This window comes from Rattus norvegicus, chromosome 16 (assembly GCF_036323735.1).
Source record: "Rattus norvegicus strain BN/NHsdMcwi chromosome 16, GRCr8, whole genome shotgun sequence".
Taxonomy (NCBI): Eukaryota; Metazoa; Chordata; class Mammalia; order Rodentia; family Muridae; genus Rattus; species Rattus norvegicus.
The window spans coordinates 78,147,834-78,171,313 of record NC_086034.1 but is presented as its reverse complement, the minus strand read 5'-3'; the positions used below and the strand labels follow the sequence as shown (position 1 = coordinate 78,171,313).

Below are 23,480 nucleotides of genomic sequence, written 5' to 3'. Positions count from 1 at the left end.
TCGAGGAGGTAACACACACACACACACACACACACACACACACACACACACACACACACACAATTTGATGTTACTATGAGTAAATCTCATGTGTTCATCTTAAGGAGTCTGAGACAGACCATTCACTGCAGCCAATGAGGCCGATTAGCACCATTGCTTGGCAGCAGGAACAAGAACCTAGGCATCAGAAAGCTTGAAATGCACTCCTGCAGCCAGACTGTCTGAATCCATGGTCTGCCAGGAGGACTTTCAAATGATCCCAGGCATTGACAGAGCCCCATCCACCAGAGATTGGCAGAGCCCCAGTGACCCCATAAGTGATACTGGACCCAGCCTGATAGACAGAGTTCGGTCTGCTCATCACTGTATCATAAGACAACATTCTCTTCCTTCAGGGATGGGGAAATCCAGCAAACCTCCCAACCCAGAGCTTGAGAAATTAGTCAAAACTCTCTTAGGCAAAGAATCGTTTTACAAGACAGGTACCACTTTCTCATCAGGTAAAACCCCATACTGACTCTTGGATTCTGTGAGCTCCAGATGGTTGAACCATTGACAAGATCTGAAGTTGCAGCATCAGGATCAACAACCGTTGATCCCAGCTCTGTCCTTACACAGGGACACAGGCTTCAGCATCAGACATAAAAACCTCTGGCAGCCCTTGTCTGAGCTCAAGTTTCCCTTTCAGAGGACAGTGGGCTGTGTGTCAGTCAGGATGGGATAAGGTGTGATGAGTAACAGGTCAGTCCAAACGCTGTGGGTACAGATACGAAACATCTTCTTGGCTCCTACTCCCCATCCGTCCTAGGCAGGAGCTAGTGCTGGATATGGTTTCCTCACTTTGTCCTCATTCCTACACACACAGTGAAGACTACCATGCAGTTTGAAACTTTATCCATTTCTAAATTGAAAGAAAGAGAACAGGGAAGAAGGGAATGTTTACACACTCTCTCCTCCTCTTAAAGAAAATTTAACTTCATTGGCCAAGGCTGGCCCAATTCTACATAGTACAGACAAAGAGGAGACAGAACATAGTTCCACCAAAGCAGAGGTTAGACCCGCAATGACTGAATCCAGTATTATAACCACACCATTATATCCCAAGCATCTTCTAGGTACCAATGCCCGGGTGCCCAAATGCATGAGCCCAACTCTCCACTGGGACATCTGTCTGTGCTCTCTTTGGAGGGAGACTCTCCTAATCTGCAATTGTCACTTGATTCCTACAAGCTGGCTAACTCCCACTGACACACACATACATATATACATAAACACACACACACACACACACACACACACACACATACCCACACACAGACACATCTCCTATAACCACCACCTACCTGTCCACAAGTCTGTCCTGTTCTAGACTGTTACTCAAAGAGGCAAGTCCAAGACTGCAGGAGAGGATCACCTGAGAACTGATCCCACTCTACCCCTGACCATCTCTATGACTACCTCTTGCAGCCTTTCTGTCCTCATCATCTAGTAGCATCTGCTACAGTGCCTTAGTAACTAGGCTCCCAAGTGCTTTTAAACAGATAGATAAATAAATAAACATACCTAGGCCAGGTGTGGTGGCATATGCCTTTAATACCAGCACTCGAGGGACAGAGCCAGGCAGACTGCTGAATTTGAGAAGAGTCTGGTCTATGAATTAAGTCCCAGAATAGTCAGGGCTTCATAGAGAAACCCTGTCTTAACACAAACACACACACACACAAACACACACACACACAAACACACACACAAATACACACACATACACAAACACACACACACATACATACATACAAACACATACACACATACACACAAACACACACACACATACACAAACACACACACAAACACACACACACATACATACATACAAACACATACACACATACACACAAACACACACACATACACAAACACACACACAAACACACACACATACACAAACACACACACATACATACATACAAACACATACACACATACACACATACACACAAACACACACACATACACACACATACACACACACACATACAAACACATACACACATACACACAAACACACAAACACACACACACACACTGAATGCCTAATTGTAATTACTGTTACTGTAGCCATGTTATCCCAGCTAGTGTATGGATTTCAGTTAATTAAAGCAAGCCCTGGTTGCTTACTCTCTGTAATCTATAGTAGGAAAGAAATTACCTTCTGTGAGAGTCTGCACAGCAACGCACGGTCATCCGATCGAGAAATATTTTACTTTGCAGCATTTATATAAATAAGTCATTGTGTATCTTATCTACTAACTCAGATGCATTAGATCTAGAATAACCTTTTTTGATGAATTCATACTTACTTGAGTGTGGAAAGTTATACAGAAGGACGTAGTGGATACAGAGGACAATAAAGTAAATGAAAGACAAATTTTTTAAAAAAAAAGCAAAGAAAGGAAAGAAAAACAAAATAAATCAAAGTAAGCCCCGCTTCATGGCTCACAGCCATCATCAGCACTCAAGGGGTTGTGACGTGAGGATCACCTCAAAGTGAAGCCACCCAGGTGACAGAGTACCTTTAGAGTCTGTCTAGGCCACAGAATAATAACTTATCCTCAAGGAACAAAACGAAAAGTTTATGAAAATCATGGAGAAGCGTGTCATATCACAATCTGTGTTGCGTGTGACATCACGGGCAACTTGACAAGTTACTCGTATTTGCCACATACGGCAACAGGAGAATCTGCCTTTCATTGCTGGGCCGTGTGTTCATGCTGAACACTTCAATCTCTCTCACTTTCCATCTAATTCCAACCAAATGGAAACTTCAAGCATAATTATAGGGAAGGTGAGCCTGTCACACACATCCCTTCTGGGTCAAGTTCGGAATAACTGTCACATAAAACATTTGGAAGATAATCAAACTCGATTTGATTTCCAAGGGCTTGGGTGTGAGCGAAAGTAAGTTGTAGCGTGTTCAGAGAGGGAAGGTGTGGGTATCAGGAATTGCCTTTACCTCCAACGGAGACACCATGTGGTTACTGTTGCCATGGCAATGGCCATACATTTCCAGTATTCCGTTGGTTCAATTCCCAACTCTGCCTGGGAATAGTTACACCACATTCCAAATAAAAGGCAGACTTCTTCTGCCCTCCCCCCCTTCTCTCGTTTCTTTTCTCTTCTTTCTCTCACCCCTTCTCCTTGTCTCATTCTCCCATTAAATCTCTCCATGTGGAACCATGTTGGTATTGGTTTGGTGTGCTTTATCCAAACATGTACTGGCCAATATTCAACAACAGAAGATGTGTCGGCCCCTTGTCCTACAGACATAACAGAATAATTGGATAGGGCAACTTAATGAGCCTGATGCTGGTGTTTAACTTTATTTCTCCTTCTCCTTCAGTAGAGGAGCACAGTTATGGAACCCTGCTTCTCCCAGTTAGGGTGGATCTCCCTTTCTCAATTAACCTAATCTGTACCATCCCTCAAAGAAGCATCCAGAGATTAGTTCCTATGGTTGCAGTCAAATCAACAACATGATTTTTCTGTAGCTACACCCTCACCCATCTTTTATGGGAGTGTATGAAGACCCTCTTAGGTGCCACTGTGTATGTCTGGTTGTATTCTGAAAAGAGAATTTTATTTTATTATTACCAGTGATGTATAATAATCCTTGGTTTACTACCCCCCACCAGCAAAACTTAGACAATCCCAGATAGCTGAGAGAAGATGTGATCCCACTTGAATTATCCTCAGAGAGCTGTCTTCAGCAGTAAATCAGTTAGATGTATCTTGAGTAAGTTATGAACTTGGAACAAAACCTGCCGCTCATCTCAGCAGTATCCTGCAGTGGGGTCCAGAACAATCTCCGGGCTCACGATGGTGGAGAGCCACGCTGCTTCCTCTCAAGATTGCGTCAGATTTATAAGCCCACTGTCAGCTCCCAATCCCCAGAAAAGTCCTTAGGCTCCAATTTCACCACAAGTATAGAACCACAGCTCTGCAAAGTTTGCTCCTCTGTGGTAAAGGCCAGTTGAACTAAGAATTCATCCTGGCCAGATGCTGCTTCGGGAAGCGTCTCATCATGATGGAAAGATGGAGGAGAGAGGAGGTATTTAGATTGGTCAAGAAGCACAGGGGAGCAGCCAGAAAATGGTCTTCATGAGATTTGAAAATCGGAACAGCCTTGGGAGTACTAAGTACTCTCAGTTTGGTAGATTTCTATAATTAAAACACTTAGGTAAAACTGTTATTCACCCGAGAATACATGTACTCAGAATTATGCCAAACAGGCAATACTGGAAGAAAATTAATCCTTGCCCAGTCCTTTATGCTGAGACACACAGTAAACTGTGCTCTTTCAAGAAATAATAAAGTAAAAGAGAAGCCCTCAGAGTGATCCTCTGGGTAAATAATATATTGATATATAGACAATCTTCACCAGGCCTTACTATACCCTTGAAGAATGGCTAGGACCCCAAGACCTACTGACTCAATGTCAGACATCAGGCTTCTTATAACTGGAAGAGCAGAGTTGATGCAGTTGTTGATACCTGTATATCTGAGGAGATAATAATTTATATATTTTCTTCATGGGTTCTTATGTATTTTTGGTATCTATATAAAACCCAGGAACCATGAATGAGAGGAAGTACATGACAATGGTCTTCCTGACCACTTAGTATGTCATGTCTTTAAGCCTGTCGCTCACCTTGCTATGGGCATGAGCTCCCTAGCCACCAGATGAAGAAAGAAACAGACATTGTAACTGGGGTATGAATGGTGGTAGAAACAGACCAAGACAACCTAACAGCAAGTATCCGAAAAAGACAGGTGACCATTTCCTTTTCACTATTTTTCTACGTGGAGAATTCAATCCTCAACCCAGTCACTTAGTATGACAGTCTCCAGCTGTTTCCATGTTTCCACAGGTGTCCTAACTTCTTTCTCTCTGTGGCTTGGAAAATTACAAAATCCAAACCAGGTGTTCTTTACTTCTCTACTTAAGAACATGGAGGTCTTTCCCATAGAACAGGAACTGCAAACAGTGAGGTAATGAACACATGCATGCGTATCTGTGATATGTTGGCTTGGAGTCTTCGGGGAAAATATCCAGGACTCATATGGTTCATAGATCTATTATATTTTTTAACATTGTATGTCTATGTGCTCTGGCATACGTGTCACAGAACAACTCTGTGATGTGTGTCCGCTTCTTTACACCTCCGCACAGGTTGCCCAGCAAGAACCTATTCCACTGACTATTTACTTTTACTTTTTAAATCAGGATATGTGTTAGACATCTATTTCCAAACAAAAGTATACTTAGATTTTTAAAAAAACAACCTTCACACTGATTTAAGATAAACAAGAGGCCCTGGTCCCAAGAATCGTGCAGTTCCAAAGCATACTATTACAGAAGCCAGAGATAAGGTAGGTTAAAGTGATTCATGGGAAGTCATCCACAAACCCCTCTTCCTGGGCCGAGGACTGAACTTTCCACATAGAAAGATAGTGAAAAGGAAACAGTCACCTGTCTTTCTCGGATTCTTGCTGTTAGATCCTCTTGGTCTGTTTCTACTGCTGTTCATACCCCGGTTACAATGTCTGTTTCTTTCTTCAGCTGCGTGGCTGAGGGGCTTGTGCCCACGGCAAGGTGAGCTACGGGCTTAAAGACAACATGACTTCAACTGTTTGGGCAGATGGGAATGTAACTTGTCAGTTTCCCACATGGCTGGTATAAGAAATGAGAACTCTTGAAGTTTGTCGGGAAGACGGAAGGGTTGGAGGGATTTCAGCATCCTCCTGTGTATCCAAGGCAGCCAACATCCCTTGTGGTTCTCCCGAATCCTGGCAGGAGAATGAAGGACACGGCCAGATGAAGAAATCAGGGCTCCTTATTTTCCTATAAACACTTTATACCCATGTCTCTTTCCAGCAACAGAGCTAATTGGAAACAGAGTAATTACACTCTCCAGCCCGAAGTCCCCATCAATTCCAGCTACATAAGGTTCTGGCCCAAGTCAAGCTGTTGTTGATGACAAATAACAGCTCTTCAGAATCTGGGCTTGAAGTGAGCTGTAAACCAACACCCCTAAAGGTGCGCGCGCGCACACACACACACACACACACACACACACACACACACACACACACCCCTCTTGTGACTGCAAGAGCTAGGGGAAAAGAATAAATTCGCATTGCTCTCCAGCGGGAAGATTCTTCTGAACTGAGAGAAGACTGTGGGCTTCCCTCCTGCTTCTGAACTTGTCCCCAGAGAACCTTCTGAATGGATCTACAGCTCTTCGGGTTTCTGTCTGATGGTTGTCGTTTTAAAATGCACGTGATGCTTTCAGACTCCCAAGTCATGATACAGTGAAACAACTCAATTCCATTTGAGAGCAAAAGAATAAAACTCCCTCAAAAGATGAGGAGGGATGGCAGGTAGTATGAGAATGAAGGAAGACGACAGCCGGAGACGATTAAAGACAGAGCTGCAGCTTAAAGAACCCAGCAGCACTCTGGGAGACAATTCCCACACACCTAACTTCTTCAATTCCAGAAGTGCCAACTGAGACCCGGGGGCCCATTCTGACCTTGATTGTCACTGGGGGTGGGGTGGGAGGGTAGGTTCTGGAGTTGCTATGGCAACCTTTCTTCCTAGCCTTTGCCTCTAATTTTCTGCAATTCAACTTTTGTGAGTTGCTTATCTCTCCTCTTTATCAAGCTAGGAGCCCCTATTCAATTATTTTTTTTAAACCTGAGTTAATGTCCCAGCTGTATTGTTGGGGATTCTATACACATCAGTGGAATAAAATCACTTCCTGCCATAAACCACTGGCTCATGGCACTGGGCTTTATTAAACAGCTACAACCCACAGCTCGTTTTAACTGTGAGTTAACGTAGCTGAGTGGGGCACATGTGCAAACGTGGGGTGTATGTGGGGAGAGGGAGTGGGGAGGGAGGTGATAGGAGAGAAAGGTTAGGAAAGAGGATTAAGGGCTCATTTAACAGAGCAGATGTGCCCTCCATAGTTCTGCTGAATGACTCTCAACTTCTAAGCTCTCACAGCCCTTTCTTTGGCATATGTCTGTGCATTTCAGAGCAAAGGAGGCCCCTGTCATCACAGCAGCAGTAGGGATGCCTTCACAGACTTATCTTACCACACTGGATCTCAGGCTCCAGTCTCTACATTTGTGGACAGTAAGCACCTATGCCCCACTAGTCTAGGAATGTTCCAGAACGTAACATCTAGAACCCAGCACTACTGCACTCTGCTTCTCTCTAAGGTAGGTGTCTTCTGCACCCGTCTGAATCCATTTCCACGGGCAGTGACTGCTTTGTAGTGATGGCCACATGCAGCCTCCAGAGTGTCCCTGGGCCATGAGCCATCCATTTCCTCCATCAGGGAATTTTTCCTTACAAACAAGTTCCCGTGTTCAGATTTTCTTTTCCTTCCCGGTTACTAATTGGATTTAAATGCTAGTTAAGAAGCTGCCACTGGCAGTGAATTAAAACTGCCTTCATTTCTTTTGTTTTGTTTTGTTTTGTTTTGTGTGTGTGTGTCTGTGTGTGTGTGTGTGTGTGTGTGTGTGTGTGTGTAAGAGTCGTTTACTCCCACATCTTATTTTTTACTCAAAATTTTAAACTATTTTTATTACTGTGTGAATGTTAAAATATGACGAAAAACAGAGTTCCATCTTCTTTTTCCTGTGATGTTTTCTCCTGTGATATTATGTGAATGTACGCCCATGTGTGTATGTGTAGAAGAATTTGGTTGCATTGTGGTTGGTTTTAGAGGCTTTCACACAATGTAAAGGGAATGTGTGGAACTTCTGCTCAACATGAAAATGTCAGGTATCAAGTGAAATCTAGGTGCACAACATTTCCTCCTAAGTTTCATTCCAATTTTAGGCATGGCTGCTACTGTTTCTGAGCCCTGGTGTCTAAAAATGTCACATGTCTGAGCCTTGATGTTTATACCTCAGGGTGTAACCTCTGCCAAAGCTTTGCTGGGGTATCAGGACATCAGGTTTCCTATTCCCCACTTAGTAAGAACCTGAAAAGTATCATGGTAAATGCTCCCAGGATGCCAGGCCAGTGCTGGTAAAACCCCTCTCCTGAGTCCTAGAACTTCAGAGAAGAGTAGAACTCACGGTGTGGAGTTTGGGCTCCTCCCTGAGCTCCGGTTGTCCTCCTCATGGAAGGGATAAACGAACACAGACATTCAGACTGTTTTAGAATGTATGCCATCTTTTTCTTTATCTCTGTATCAATTTGTATACTTGAAGAAACTGACAACCTTTCTCGCTGAAGTTAAATAAATGGTAGTTAGACAGACAGATGGTAGGCTGTAGGAAGATAAATAAGAAGGTAATAGAAAGTAGATAGATTAGATGGATACACAACTATATAGATAGATGTTAGGTTAATAGATGTATATAATAGAAAGGTATACATAGATGGCTAGTATGTGCATGTATGTAGATAGGTGATTGGTAGATGATTAATATGCATAATATACATCTAAATATGCATCAGCCTCCTGCTAGAGCATTCAAACCCCACATCTGTGGTTATGGAAACATTCTGGTCTACTCTTACTGAGAAGAGAGAAGAGAGGGAGCTTGAGGAAGGTTGATCCTGAATGCCAGGTCACTTCACTCTGGCAGCATAGCACTGTCAGCATGCTCAACCTCTTGCCCTCAGTTTCTTCAGTGTGGAGGGAAGACAGTCAGGAGGGAAAACCAGGTGACACATAGAGTGCCCCTCATACCCTGGGGGACAGCCATCATGCAGTAAGCTTTGACTGTCTTCCCTCCAACATCATCACTGCTGTGCAGACCCGGCAGGGTACAACCAGAACATCAGGCTGTGGTCAGAGCTGTACCTGCCCTGTGCTCCTGGATGTATCTAAAATCTAATAAGTATCACCTGCAGGGGACATTGCAGCTTACCTGGATGGTGGTTGGTTCCACCCCAACTTTGCCTAGCAACTGGATCACAAGTATATCAGTGGTGATACCTTTGTGAGGAAATACTGTTCAACACCAAAGACATTGAACTTTTGCTGGACCTTGCAATCAAGGTAATAATATGACTTGAGACTACTTAAACCTCTGTGCTTGGCCTGCTGTCCCAATGTGTGCTTGGCTTAAGTTTAATTTGCCTTTAGTAGAACAATGAAACCAGGCTTACTATGCTTTGGATTTGCCTCACAATTGGATTTTAAATTTAAATTGTAATCTTAAATTATGTGTTCTTCTATGTCTCCATCCCAGACCCTGTGTGTGAGAGAGAGGTGGGGGAGGGGAGAGAAAGCATTGCTGAAGGCAGACAACAGACTGAAGGCAACCTTAAACAACAAATGTCAGAAATATTTTTCCGGAACTGGGGACCGAACCCAGGGCCTTGTGCTTGCTAGGCAAGCGCTATACCGCTGAGCTAAATCAATCTCCCTTGAGCCCTGCCTCCACAAGAGAAATGCCGTTCCACAACAGAAAACCAAGCCCTTCAGAAACTGAAGGTGGGCTACTGAGAACAGAAGACGCCCACAGTTTCCCACTGGAGATGTGCAAACCCGAAAAGGTTTACCTTCAGCCCCCATTTTGGCTGCTGAGAAGGCCTCTCAGGCATGGGAACACCGAAGCTACACGGAAGGTTCTGATGGCCTGATCCATGCTACCAAGTCAGGGCTAAAAAGGATCATCTGGGTGGTTGACCCATTGCAGCTCCTACTAGCAAGTGTTTGAGAGCCACAAGGAATGAGAGATGCAGAAATTCTGATTTTGTTCTGTATCCAACAAAGAGTCTGCAATTCGTCTATAAAATAAATGTGTCCTCTACTGAAGGTAGAAATGGCTGCCAGGGCCATTTTAGGAGACTGTGTTGGTTCTCTGTATAGACAGAGCCATATCCTGAAATTGGTATTGGGCTGTTGCTGCCCCTACCCTACCTGCCCTAGAGGGTTTGGAGGTGAGGTGGCATAGAATCAATGACACAGACGCCAAGTGCTAGTGAGAAATGCCTGCAGCAAGCTCGTCTGAACGAACGCTGCTGTAAACTCCTTTAATACCCTCCATCTGCGCCCCATTGGTCCCAAGGAAGCGTCTCTTCTAAACAGCAGTTCCTGATTGGCTGGCATTGTCTGCGTCAGCAATCCTTGGTCTCTCAAGCAGTCTCCAATAAGGACCTCCTGCAAGAGATGCCTTTGCGGCTGTGCAGCCTCCCTCCCGGCGTTTACGTAGAGGTGGCCGCCACTGTTCCTCCTACAGGCTGTCACTGTTTCATGGTGAAATGCTGAAGACTGGGTAAGTTAGACAGGACTGCCTCTCCCAGCAGGAGGCTGTGAGGTTCGTGGATACCAACTGGCCAGCCTCAATTCTCCTGGGCTCTCTTCTCAAGGTTGCAGATGACCTATCCTCCCTCACATAAATGGCTTTCTCTTCTAATAAGGAAACAAATCAGGCTGGTTACCTGTGTGATATTATTTGACCTAATCACATGTGTGTGTGCATCGGTATATTTGGGTGACCATGCGGGTATGCACGTGGATGCCTGAGGCCAACCTTAGATGTTGCTCCTTCAGAGCTGTACAATTGCTTTTTTGAGGTAGCATCTCACTGGGAGCCTGCCAGCTAGGCTAGGCTGGATGGTCGCTGATCCCAGAGCTGACTCTCTCTACTTCCCCAGCACTAGGATATGCTGACACACATGGCTTTTTACTTAAGTGCTGGAGAACAGTCTAGGGTCCTAACCCTTGTGTAACAAGCACTTTAGTGGCTGAGGCCTTTCCCTAGCCTTTTCACCCCCTTACTAATGGTTCAGAGGTCCAGTGCAGTCACATCTGAGGCTTCATGCATGAGCTTCAGAAGATGGTCCACCACCATGCAATCTCTCTCCCTTCTGCCTCAGCAAGATGGGATTTTGTAGCTTTATTCCTCTTCCCTAATTTCCTCAGGAAGGAGCTCGGAAAGGAAGTGTGAGCTAACAGGCACACCGTTAAGTATGTGGGAGTCACTCCTGGGCTGGGGAGATGACCCGAGGTAGTCAGGCAACCTGCTGCTGACTGCAATGTTCTGGAGCCATGGCTGTGACTTTGAGACTTTTCATGAGGACATCAAAAACACATAAGGACAAGATGAATTTTATCTTTCCAGGGGTTTCAAGTGAGCGATCCAAAAGCTTAATGAGGGAAATGAAATGATCATTAAAAATACAGACAGACTCGAGAGCACATTTAACCAAGTTCTCCTAACTCCGGGCAGATAACTTTGGGTAATTATTACATGAACTTGGTTGAACTGCTTTCTATCCTCAGAATAGTTTAAATGTCTACGTGAGTGGGTGTGGCAGACACATCTGTCACAAGAGTGTAAATAGACTGAACTCCTTCCCGTTTTCCCTGATTTCAAGCAACTCTATATATAGTTTTAATAACAACTGAGATTTTTCTTGTCATCTTTGGGACATTGTGAAGACAAAAACAAGGGACAGAACAAACCAAACTCTCTACCAAGTGACAAAGACTTTGCATTCTAAAGGCAGATCCAAGGGCTAATCCAGCTCACTATCTATCTGTCTGTCTGTCTATCTAACTAATATATATATATATATATATATATATATATATATATATATATATATATGTGTGTGTGTGTGTGTGTGTGTGTGTGTGTGTGTGTATATATATATATATATATATATATATATATATATATATATATATGCTGTTATCTGTCAGAGTGAAGAACATTTTCCCTCAAAGGACTCAGTTCTAGGCTCAGTTAGGGAACAGCTGAAGCTAAAATTCATCCATAACTCTATGATCAGCTCCCATGATCATGTTTCCTCTGAACTCTGCCATCTGGACTCTGACATTCTGACTTCCAGCTTTCCTCCCAAATGTATGCTTTGTCCCCTTCAACTATTAGGTGTGCCGCTGGCAAAGAGGAAAACTGAAGATTTCGGAGGACAAGGGCACTTGACTGTCATGTAACCGATTTGCCAAAGAAATGGCAAATTTCCTGAGAAGTCAAGAGACTTGGTCAAGGTCGTGCAGCCAGAGAGCAAGAGATCCAGGCATGAATGCAGATCTCTGGAGATCAGGACTAGGCCATGCCGATCACCAGCCTCTGAGGCCAAGGTCCTTCTCAGTACCAGCCTCTAGGGTCAAGACCATGTATTCCTGCACATAAGTATCTGTGGTGGAGCCTGTATCTAAGCATCAAGGCATGTTAATCAATTACAGAAATGGGAAGATGAGGTCTCTGGTGCCTGTGCCCATCACAGACCTATGTTCAGATGCTACCAGTGATTTTTGGACTGCATCCCATGCACCTCTGCATTTGGTTGCAGGCAAAGCCCTGCTGGCTATGCTCAGACTGGATAAAACCAGTTCCCATCTAACCGAAACACCATCCACCCGCTAACAAAATCATATTGCATTTGAGCCCTCAGTGACCAAAAGGAAGTCATTAAGAAGTGGGAGTTATTATCCGGACCGGAGCACGGAAATGAGCCATTATCATCTCCCATTCCAGAAGCATCCCTGTGAGACAAGACAAAAGAGGTGAGCCGAGCTGTGGCAAGCCGCTTGCTTCCCATCACTCACGTCCCTCTCTGGAAATGTATGTTTCCAGTTAGCTTTCTCACAGCTTTCTGGGTACGTAGCCTTACAGAGGGCCAGGTGAGACTCTTATCTGCCTCTGGATGAACATGACATGGGAAGCCACTCAGACAGAAAGGACAGTGCCTGCCCCATGCACATCCCTTGCGGAGAGAAGGGTGGGCAGCAACCAATAGCAGGGACCGGCTTTAAAAGAATCACTCATGCTCATAGAACAAGCTCTCTGCAGAGCAGAGGTTGCTCTGTGCAAGATCTGTGAGAGGCTTCAGATGTTTCGTCTATCTTTCCATACCTTCATCTCCAACCTGTGCCACACCTTAGGGATCTTGCTCCTCACCTACTTCTGCCCAGAGAACTGATTCAAGTCCCCACATGTACACACAGAAGACAAGGAAGTGTTGAGGACAACTTGGCAATTTACTGCTAATAATACTTCTCCATGATTGGTTGCCTGTCGTGGCTTACCTCTTGTCTTCATCTACAGCCGGGGCGATTCTGAAAGGATCACATGTAGATTCTACGTAACACACAGCTCCAAACTCATGGACGATCTCGATAAACTGTCACTATGGTTCTGCAGACAGCAAGAGAACATTCTCCCCATTTCCTCTGGACCCGCCTGTCTAAACACCATCATTTGATTTTATTATTGTTGTCCAACACCTGTGCCTTGCTAACAAAAAGAAAAAAAAAACATCATCAAAGACGTGTCCTGTTCCTTTAAGTGTCTTTGGAGAGGTATGCTTCTATTAAGAGGTGCCTTGAGTTTCAATGCAGACCATAACCATAAATGATTTAAAAATCATTGAGTATATATTGAGCTAAGCACGAGGGTATAAAAACAAAAAAAAAAAGTCCAGCCTGGGTTATAAACCACTCTTTCCAGCCTCGAAAACCCTACAGTTCCACTGCTAAGGAGTGAAGCATAAATAAAACCTTCAGGCTTCTGATGGACAAGACCTTCGCTGAGTGGCTTGGGATGAAGATGTCCGCCTGTCACTCCTATGTGCAGCTCACCCCTGCGTGCATCTCCCTCACTTTGGTACTTACAGAGTGAAGGGTGATTGGAGTTAAGGGGGAGGATGGGATTCACCAGTAAAATTAAGGTAGGTATGACAGAGGTCTCCTAAGAGACACAGGCTGAGCCAGCTGAGTTTGGGTGCAGAAAGGAGGCTGTGTTTGCAGAGAGCTGAGAGGAGGGAGACCTGGAGGGCTGGCGCTCGTGCAGGAAACAGCGCTACTCGAGGCTCACAGGCGGAAACTGTGTCCAGCATCGTAAGGGGGCTCTGAGACGCACTGCATCGCTTCATATCAAACGCAGTCTGCAATGAGACATCTCCACCAGAGTCCTCAGCTCAGGAAACACTTGGAGGAGTTTGTAAAAGTTCTAGACATTAAGCCGGGACCAGTGACTCTGATTTATTAGGTGGGAGAGTGCCCACGGTCCAAGTGGAAATACTCATTGCCAGGAAGCACCATGGAGCTGTCAAATGCCAGAAATCCTGTGAAAGATGCTGGGCGGTGGGTCAAACTTCTAAGAGCACATCTGGGTACACAGCCCAGCAGGAGGGTGAACATCTATGAGACTATGCATACTGGGGGAGCCCTGCCACCCCACCGAGATACACCACCCCAAAGCTTCCTGACCATTTATAGCCAAGGTTTCTGTGAGCACTGAATAAACACATATATTAATCACAGGGAATAGGGCCAGACATTTGAAAAGGTCTATAACTATATAGCTCAGAGCCATCTCTCTCAGCATCTTAGCCAGCACCTACTGGCACTCAACATATACCTCAAGTTCACCTTCTCTGACCCTGCCTCTTAGTGGTCCCTAGGTTCATGCCTCATCACCTCAGTCTGTGTGGATATCCAAGGCCTTGAGCTGACCAGCCCTCCAGTACCTCCCCTAGCTTTGGTCACTTTCCCTTGTGGAAGCTTCTGGCCTTGTGTGAGGTAATACAGTCAAGGCTTCTGGTGGCCTCATGTGAGGTAATACAGTCAAGGCTTCTGGTGCCCTTGTGTGAGGAAATACCGTCAAGGCTTTTGGTTGGACAGCAGACAAATGGCCTTTCCTCAATCAATGGGATAGTCTCCCATCAGACTCTGATTCTAGATGGATGAGTGGCTCAAGGAATAGGAGGACAGAGGACTAAGACTGGGCAAGGTGACAATGAGGGCAGTGACCTTGGAGAGTCCAGCAGCAACTATCACATCATAGCTCTGTACCAACAGACCTCATATGTCCTGCTTGTGACAGTTAGCCCAGGCCCAGAGTCTATCTCTAGCCTTTCCAGAATTGCCTTAGTAACTCTTCTTCAAAAACCCAAAGCCTAACTCAGTAATGTCCAGTCATGAAACTCCAATACTGATCTACTCTTATACTAGAAGTGTTAATAACTCTAAGAAGTTATTTTTCCTTCCTCACGTCCCCACAGGGGGCCTGATTTGCACAAAGTGCATATAGTTAGTTAACTGGCTAGTTGACCCCCTGCTCCTAAGGGCTTTTAAAATTACCATGCTTACTTAGGACAGAATTCTGCCAATCCATTCCATATGATCATAATCAGTCATATGAGCCTTTTCTTAGCTTATCTAAGAGAGGAACAGACATTAGTTCTGAAGCCACTCTGGTGAAATGGAGGCGTTTGACATGCTCAGGTTCCAACCACACATGAGAAGTTTAGACCTGGAGTCCGTTGGTGTATACCACACCACACCACACCACGGGTCATTTTGCTGTAGATGGGCTCTGCTGAAGGGTCCACTGGCACGAGGATGCATCTGTAAGGCTCCTTAAATATGCCAGCTGTGGGGGCTGATGCCATCATGCCAGCTGTGCACAGAACTTCTTAGGTGAGCCTGACCCTGACCCAGGGAGACCTGCACTCTTGGACAGAGCACGTGATCTGCAGGGCTCTCTACTTTTAGTGGAAGAAAATCTCTCAAAGCGAAATAACCACCCTTACCAACGTGTTTCCGCAAAGCACGACGTGAGACCATTTCAAATGACCCTTCCCCATCAATCCACAGGAGTCCTACAGAGTGGGCAGCTTTTGAGTCCTTTTTTTGGCTCTTTTTCTGTGACCGTCTCAGATAAGAGAGACTAATCGGCGCAATTCTATAGCGAGCCGCGTGATGGATTTTCTGTTACTAATAAAATTTGCTGTCAGGCTACTTTGGCAGTTCTGTTTTCATTAAAGGTCATCTCGAAAGTGGCACAGCGATATAGACTGGCAGGTGCTGGGGCTCCAGACCTCCACCCTGGTTCATGCAGTGCCATCTGGTGGCCATAAAGTATCCCTGCGCTGACAAGATGGATATGATAAAAATCTGCCTGGTGTACGGTGCGTGCGTGCGTGCGTGCGTGCGTGCGTGCGTGCGTGCGTGCGTGTGTCTGTGTCTGTGTGTCTGAGTGTGTGCCTGAGTGTGTGCATATGTGTGTGTGCATGAGTGTGTCTGTGTCTGTGTGTCTGTGTGTGTCTGCGTCTGAGTGTGTGCATATGTGTGTGTGCATGAGTGTGTCTGTGTCTGAGTGTGTGCATATATGTGTGTGCATGTGTGTGTGTCTGGGTGTGTGTGTGTGTATGTGTGTGTCTGTCTGTGTGTATCTGTGTCTGAGTGTGTGTGTGTCTGGGTCTGAGTGTGTGCATGTGTGTGTGTCTGGGTCTATGTGTGTGTGTGTCTGAGTGTGTGGTGCATGTGTGTGTCTGGGTCTATGTGTGTGTGTGTGTGTGTCTGTCTGTCTGTGTGTATCTGTGTCTGAGTGTGTGTGTGTGTCTGGGTCTGAGTGTGTGCATGTGTGTGTGTCTGGGTCTATGTGTGTGTGTGTGTGTGTGTGTGTGTGCCTATATCTGTATGTGCCTCTGTGTATGTGTGTGTGTCTGAGTGTGTGCATGTGTGTGTATCTGGGTCTCTGTGTATGTGTGTCTGTGTGTGTCTGTATCTGTGTGCCTGTATCTGTATTTGTCTGTGTCTGTGTGTGTGTCTGTGTGTGTGTGTCTCTGAGTGTGTGCATGTGTGTGTATGTCTGTATCTGTGTCTGTGTATGTCTGTGTCTATGTTTATATCTATGCGTGTATGTCTGTGTATCTGTGTGTCTGTGTCTGAGTGTGTGCATGTGTGTGTGTATGTGTGTGTCTGTGTATGTCTCTGTCTGTGTGTTTGTGTTTAAGTGTATATGTATCTGTGTATACGTGTGTGTCTGTGTCTGTGTGTGTTTGTGTTTGAGTGTGTGTATCTGTGTCTATACGTGTGTGTCTGTGCCTGTGTGTCTGTGTCTTTGTGTCTTTCTGTGTGTCTGTGTGTCTGTGTCTGAATGTGTGCATGTGTATACATATCTGTATGTGTGTCTGTGTCTATGTGTGTGGGTCTGTGTGTGCCTGTGTCTGTGTGTCTGTGTCTGAATGTGTGCATGTGTATACATATCTGTATGTGTGTCTGTGTCTGTGTGTGGGGGTCTGTGTGTGCCTGTGTCTGTGTGTCTGTGTCTGAGTGTGTGCATGTGTGTCTGTATGTGTTTCTGTGTGTATCTGTGTCTATATGTGTGTCTCTGTCTGTATGTCTGTGTGTCTCTGTCTGCATGTGTCTGAGTGTGTGCGTGTGTATGCATGTGGCATGCAGTATGACAGTGGAAGCTCAGAAGCCTAGCCAGTGCAGTTGGTAAAGCCACCCAAACAGCCTCTCAAGCTTCACCTGATTACACCTCAGTGTCCAAACCTTTCCTCCCCAGTGTCCCCACAGGGGGCCTGATTTGCACAAAGTGCATATGGTTAGTTAACTGGCTAGTTGACCCTCTGCTCCTAAGGGCCTTTAGAATTACCATGCTTGCTTAGGACAGAATTCTGCCGGTCCATTCCATATGATTATAATCAGTCATCCGTGCCTTTTTTAAAACACTTCTGTCCTAAAGAAAAAAGGACAAAATGACCCTCCATATCCTGGACTGGATATGAAAGAGAGAAAATAAAACTTTTTTCCCTTACAGTGAACGGTGACAGTCTCTCTGGCTTTTTACTGCACAAACTCCCTAAGAGTCTCCCACTTGAAATCAGATGATCAAACCCCATTTATTCAGCACCACACTGTGCTCAGCCCATAGACGAGAGGGTAAGAGGAACCGGCCTTGCTACCATGCTGGCGGTTTGATGCATCTCAGCCTTTCATCTCTGACAGATGCTTTAGCTGCGCTTGGCAGACAGGAAAACTGGAGCTAATCAGGTGGGGCAGGTGAGCCGGGTACAGGTGCACTTTGAGTTCTGAGACACAGAGAACATTCCAGGGAGGGAGGGGTCACAGAAACCCTGCAGCTAGAGAGGCTGGGAGATAATAGCTGAGTTGGGGACATTAGCAGAAGTCAGTTTAAGCAAAGAGCAACAGTGGGGTGTCCCTGAAGGAGAATCAGGTATAGAGTGTGCTTGTGGGAGCCCAGCTGAACCAGTTCAACATGAAAGTTGCGTATCAAAAATGGGGGAAGTAGAGTGAGGATATCTTAAATGTCTATGGAGAAATTTTCTATCAAGCGAGGCAGAAAATAAGTGTTGAAGGCTTTTGCTGGCTCTGACACTTTTCAAATGTTTAGCTATTCAACCTCCACCCACCAACAGCTTCTGGAACACCATGGAGATGTATTAGTGCATCTAAGGGACTGTCGCCATCAACGATCACATTGTACCTGTGCACAAGTATCTGATGTTATATGTACATTCGCAGAGAACAGAGAAATAAGAATACCAATTTTTCCTTATCTACGCATTCAAGCTGCAACATCCGGTACTTGAAGCCAGTAGGCAGAACCACCGATTTCCAGCCAGGAGCTCTCCTAGGTGCTTGCGCATTTCCTCCCAGATGCTTGCTGCCCGGTGGAAGACCCAGGCCTACATGCTGACTCATCCTTCGGTGGTTCAAAGGGAAACTGGAGCTGCTGTGGTGAGTGGACCAGCAGGCTGAGATCTCTCTTAACATCTGTCAGATAAGAACACGGTTCTGCAAAGGGGCAAGGGAACCGAGGCTGAGAGAACAGAACTGTTCCCATCCTCTACAGTAAAAGTGTTTATCTTTCAAAGCCCAACTCTAGCGTCCGAACCTTAATACCACACCCCATCTGGATATAGCTGTATTCTGGACAAGCCATAGCTGACTGAGGCGTCTGCTTCCTCTATGGGCACTTCCTTAGCAGTTTGCCTCTCTGAGACTGTGAACTCCAGATGTTGGCTCCATAGCCTAAGGACCCATTGGATGGGAATCCAGAGTGCCACTGGGAAACGTTTACTCTCTCATACTATTGGAATATGCACATGGAGTCTCATATCACTGGACAATGTCAAATGTCTCATAATCATGGAAGATGCTTATTGCACCATACGCCAGGAAGACGCCCACTGTCTCGTACTCTTAGAAGAAACCCTTGGCACCTCACACCAATGAGTCATGGTTTAAATAAGAAACGTTCTCGCAGGTTCAAGATTTGAACACTTGGTCCCCAGTTGCTGGTGCTGTCTAGAGAAGTGATGCTACCTTTGGAGGGGCAGCCTTTCTGACGAAAGTACATCACTGAGAGCCAGCTTTGGGAGTTTATAGTCTTGTCCCATCTCCTGTTCTTGCCTTTTCTATTTTCTGAGGAGTAGAGTTGAAATGCAGTCTCTCAGCTTCCTGCTCTTACCACCATGCCTTCTTCACCATGACAGACATCTACCCCTCTGGAAAATGAGAGGAAATAAAACCCCCTTTCTACTCAGGTTGTTTTGGGTCATGGTATTAACACAGCAACAGAAAGGTAAGAGCAGACTCTGGAAGATGCTCATTGTGTTTCGCCAACTTCGCACATCAGCAAACCTTAACGCAGAAGGCTCTGGAAAAGTGTTTTAAATCTCCGTATTTTGAGATCTCAAGTAAGGTCACTCATTCAACAGTTCTCAGAATCGGGTATTTATCCAAAGCATGCGGTGCTGGGAGTAGAACTTTGCCTGCTTGACAAGCTCCAGGAAAGGTCTGCTTCTCACCCGTACCAACTTCCAGACCTTGGCTCCTGGTCCCTTTACCCCAACCTCTGTTTCTATTGTAGGATATCCTCTACTGTTCTGGAAGCTCCCTATCTCCCACCTATAGTAACACATGTGGTCACATTTAGAGGCTGTCTGGTCACTTCAGAATAGCAGGCCATTACAAGGCCCTAACTCTCCGTCTGAGATCTTTTCCCCATATAATGCATAGGTAACACACAGGTCCTAGGAATGAGCCCTGCTTGTCACTGGGATCACTTTTCAGCCATTTGCAACAACTCAACCTACAAATCCTGAGACGTTGCATGGCTTATCTTCCAAGTCAGCAGGAATTTCTGACATGCAGATACTTGGTAAGTCTCTATTATCCTTGCAGTAGACACACCAGCCTCCCTGACTGTAGCATACCATTATCTAGTCTGAAAAGGGGTGGCATTTTCAAACGCCTTAAATTGCATAGTCTGGTAAGTGACAGACAAACATCATCACGTATGTCCAGCATGAAAATGCTCTGTTAAGTTGGAGATGCCACACCTCTGAGGAGCAGAATCCACATGTGGGCTGCTTGTTACTACTGAACAAACTAAGAAAGAAATCCGTTTTCTAGCAAGCATTTGCTTGTTATGCACCAAGTGTCTGTGTTCTGTTATTGTTGCTCTTCTAAATGTACCATGCTACCATTCGGTACTATATCACACTCTATCAAAATATGTATTTTTAAGTCAAAGCAACAACATGGATGCCTAATGTAAAATTCAAATGCCATTGCAGTGTTAGAAGCAGAGGTAAAAGTCCCAGGAACAGGTCCTCTTACTCAGGTAAATTACCACAGGCACGCTCAGTGGCAATGACATCAGAATTTACTGTTCTGCCTAGGAGTGCTGCTTTCCTGTTGATCTTGCTTGGAAAGTGCCTTTCAATCAAGGAAACCTTAAAGCATGTGAGAAAAAGAAAGAGGAAAAGAGACGCCACCCTGATCTTAAAAGCAAGAGCCCCGTAATTAGTTCAGGCAAGCTTCCTCTCCACTCTTTACATTTATGTGACCTCCTGAAATCACTGTCTTTACTATTCTATGTCCCCAAGAAAAATTTGCATAGCCCTTATAGCCCTTAAGGAAAGGGTGGCATAATTTCACAGTAAATAAAAAGCTATTCTGCCGAAGAGTTAACCCCCCCCCCAAAAAAAACTCACTCATTCTCAGTTCCTACTCAAGCCTATCACTGGTCAGGTAGGGTGACTTCCTAGCGTTACACATTACAAAGTCAAAAAGTCTTCAATCTACATAGAACATTACCTCTGAACAATAAAAACGTCACAATCTCCCCGGCACCATAAATATTACAAGGTGTTCAACTGTAAAACTCAACCCTGTGATACAGATCTTGGACTAATATATCTCACATGTTACATGGAAAGCCATTTTGTTGGCACCAGTAGGATTGACATGAGATTCCACACAAAGATTTCCGTGATGGTGTGACTGTCACTTATTCATCTGTTCATTTCATTCGGTCATGCATATTTATTTAGTGAACATCTGTTTTAATAGGCATTTATTCCAAGCTGGCCTAGGGAAATAATAAATTAGACCCATTGAGAAGAAAATCATGGAAGGAGCATTTTATTGTCAAGATATGGTCAAAGTACTATAAGAGCCTAAGAACAAGTGACTCCCTGTACATAGAAAAGTCAGTGAGGTATTTCTAGAGGCTATAGCAATTAACTGGGTAGTATAAAATGAGCACAAGTTACCAAATGCACACACAGTATGCATTCCTATCCATGTGTATGTTGGGTTTCTACCAGTGAGAGGCCCTACAGTTATAAGAAGCTTAAAGGAGAAATCAGGAGACCCAAGCCCTAGGCTTCCAGCCCACCAGCTCCCTTCGCTCACAGCTACAACATATCTTCTGTGTGTTTCTGTATAGAACTAAACAGATACATATAATTTCCTACCTGAGACTGTTCTGCACGAGCTCCAGTCATCCTGCGTTTTCCTTCCATCAACCATGTGACTTTCCACTTGTACACCACGATGCTCCGCCGATTTCAGACAAGCGGAGTGACCAGTAGAGGCACTTGGTTTGTTGGGGTGGCAGTTTTATTGTATCTGCTCCTCTACTCCTAGATATGCGGTTGACTGACTGGCTCACCCACTAGCTTGAATACATGATGTGTGACCATCTCTGACAGCAGCCAGTTGGGTAGTAAATACATCCAGCATGAAAATGGCATGACTCATGAGCCAGCACCTCATGGTCTTCTCCATGCCAACCAGCAGGCACTTAACATGGGATCCGAACATAGATTTTTGTATCAGAGCCTTCCCACTGAGGCCTACTGCAGCAAGGGTTGGGGTCTGTAGCTGAACACCTTCAATCCTTTCTCCTCATCAATTATTTCCCTCATTTCCCCCCACCTCTTCTCCATTGTCCCCCACCCCTTGTATCTCAGACTGCAAATCTCTGGCTCTCTAGCTTTGAGGGGATTCGAGGTTCTTTGGGGGGTATTCTAGCCTATTTTATCCATCACCCAGCCACAGCACACGTCACATGCTTTGTGACATTCATGTAGTTCCTTATGGGATACAGTTTTATCACTTCACCATCCACACTTCAAGGAGAAAAGACTCAAGGACCTTTGTGACTCATGCTAATCTCCCCAGGGTTCATGTTTCCCACATTCTGTGTCTATGAGTCAAACATTATAGCGGGATTTTTACATTCGCAGTGGTAGTTTTCTTGTATAATAACCTTATGGCAGTTTTTTGTTTGTTTGTTTCTTTGTTTTGCTTTGCCTCTTGTTATGTTTTATGAGATAGGATTTTGCTATCCAGCCCACACTGTGCACTTGCAATATTCCTGTTTCGGTGTCATGAGTGTTTGCATTATGAGTAAATGAGCCCAGGGAACCATTTTAAAAGCCAGAAGGAGATGATAGGTTGAGGGAATTATTCAAGTTCTTACTAATAGCAACTGGAAAGTTCAAAAATTGAATTAATGTCTGTGATTCTGGAATTGACAGCACTACTCTATTTTGCCACTTTAAATATGTTTTTTAAAGAAAATGACCTTTTACCCTCTTTGTGTTATAATAAGCTTCTTGTTTAGTCCTTTGCAGAGAGATACCAATGCAGGATATGTGGTCATTTCATTCCTTTCCCCACAGGGCTTTGAGCAACACCAGGCGTACAGTGGAAGCTTCACATCTATTAAGATGAAATTATCTGAAACAAGTTCCAACCTGTAGTTCCTAAAAGAGCCTGAGGTTTTTCAAGGCAGGAGGTGAACAGCCCTCCCTCTGCTTCTGTCTGGACTGGGGAAAGTGCCTTCACTCTCCCAGCCCCAGGGCAACAACAAAGCCATACTGATCACCTTTGCAGCCCGACTTCTTCCCCTGGCCACTGTTGGTATCTTCCTGTGGACGTGCACTACACACAACCACATCCTTTGGTTCAGCATCTAATTTAGACCTTACAAATGGCTACATGTAATGGCCATGTGCAAATTAGAAGTAAGTCTGCCAATAGGTAGGTAGGGGTGTGTGTGTGTGTGTGTGTGTGTGTGTGTGTGCTGTTGCTTGTCATCTGAGCAGTGTGAGGTTAAATGTTCTACAAATTTGGATCACTGCAAAACCCAATGCAGACACCTAGAGATGTTCCACACTCAAGGAGGCTGGAGCCTGTGATTTCTAAAATTAAAGTCCAGGACAAGCAAAAAAGATTTTATGTAGAAACCCTAAACTGTTACATTCTAATATGGAATCTGGCAGTAATTATCAAAAAAAAAAAAGTAGACAATTCCAAGCAAGATTGTATTCTTATTTTCCTGGATTTCAAGGAAAGGGCACT

At 44.8% G+C, this 23,480-nt stretch overlaps 2 long non-coding RNA genes across 3 annotated transcripts in view; one reads left to right on the top strand and one right to left on the bottom strand.

The window, feature by feature from the left end:
• Positions 1-452: 452 nt before the first annotated feature.
• LOC134482417 (uncharacterized) lies at positions 453-5,904 on the bottom strand. The gene is made up of 2 exons (XR_010058488.1): positions 3,014-5,904; positions 453-901 (listed from the first exon to the last, which is right to left on the bottom strand). It is a non-coding gene; the product is annotated as an uncharacterized LOC134482417 (long non-coding RNA).
• Positions 5,099-23,480, top strand: part of LOC120097543 (uncharacterized) — a 40,137-nt gene continuing 21,755 nt past the window's right edge. The window contains exons 1-3 of one of the 2 annotated variants that reach the window (XR_005495051.2): positions 5,099-5,430; positions 5,621-6,890; positions 7,102-7,287. This is a non-coding gene — a long non-coding RNA (uncharacterized LOC120097543). Of the gene's footprint in view, positions 5,431-5,620; positions 6,891-7,101; positions 7,288-23,480 lie in introns of those variants that run through there. The other variant, XR_005495052.2, reaches the window with a different exon arrangement.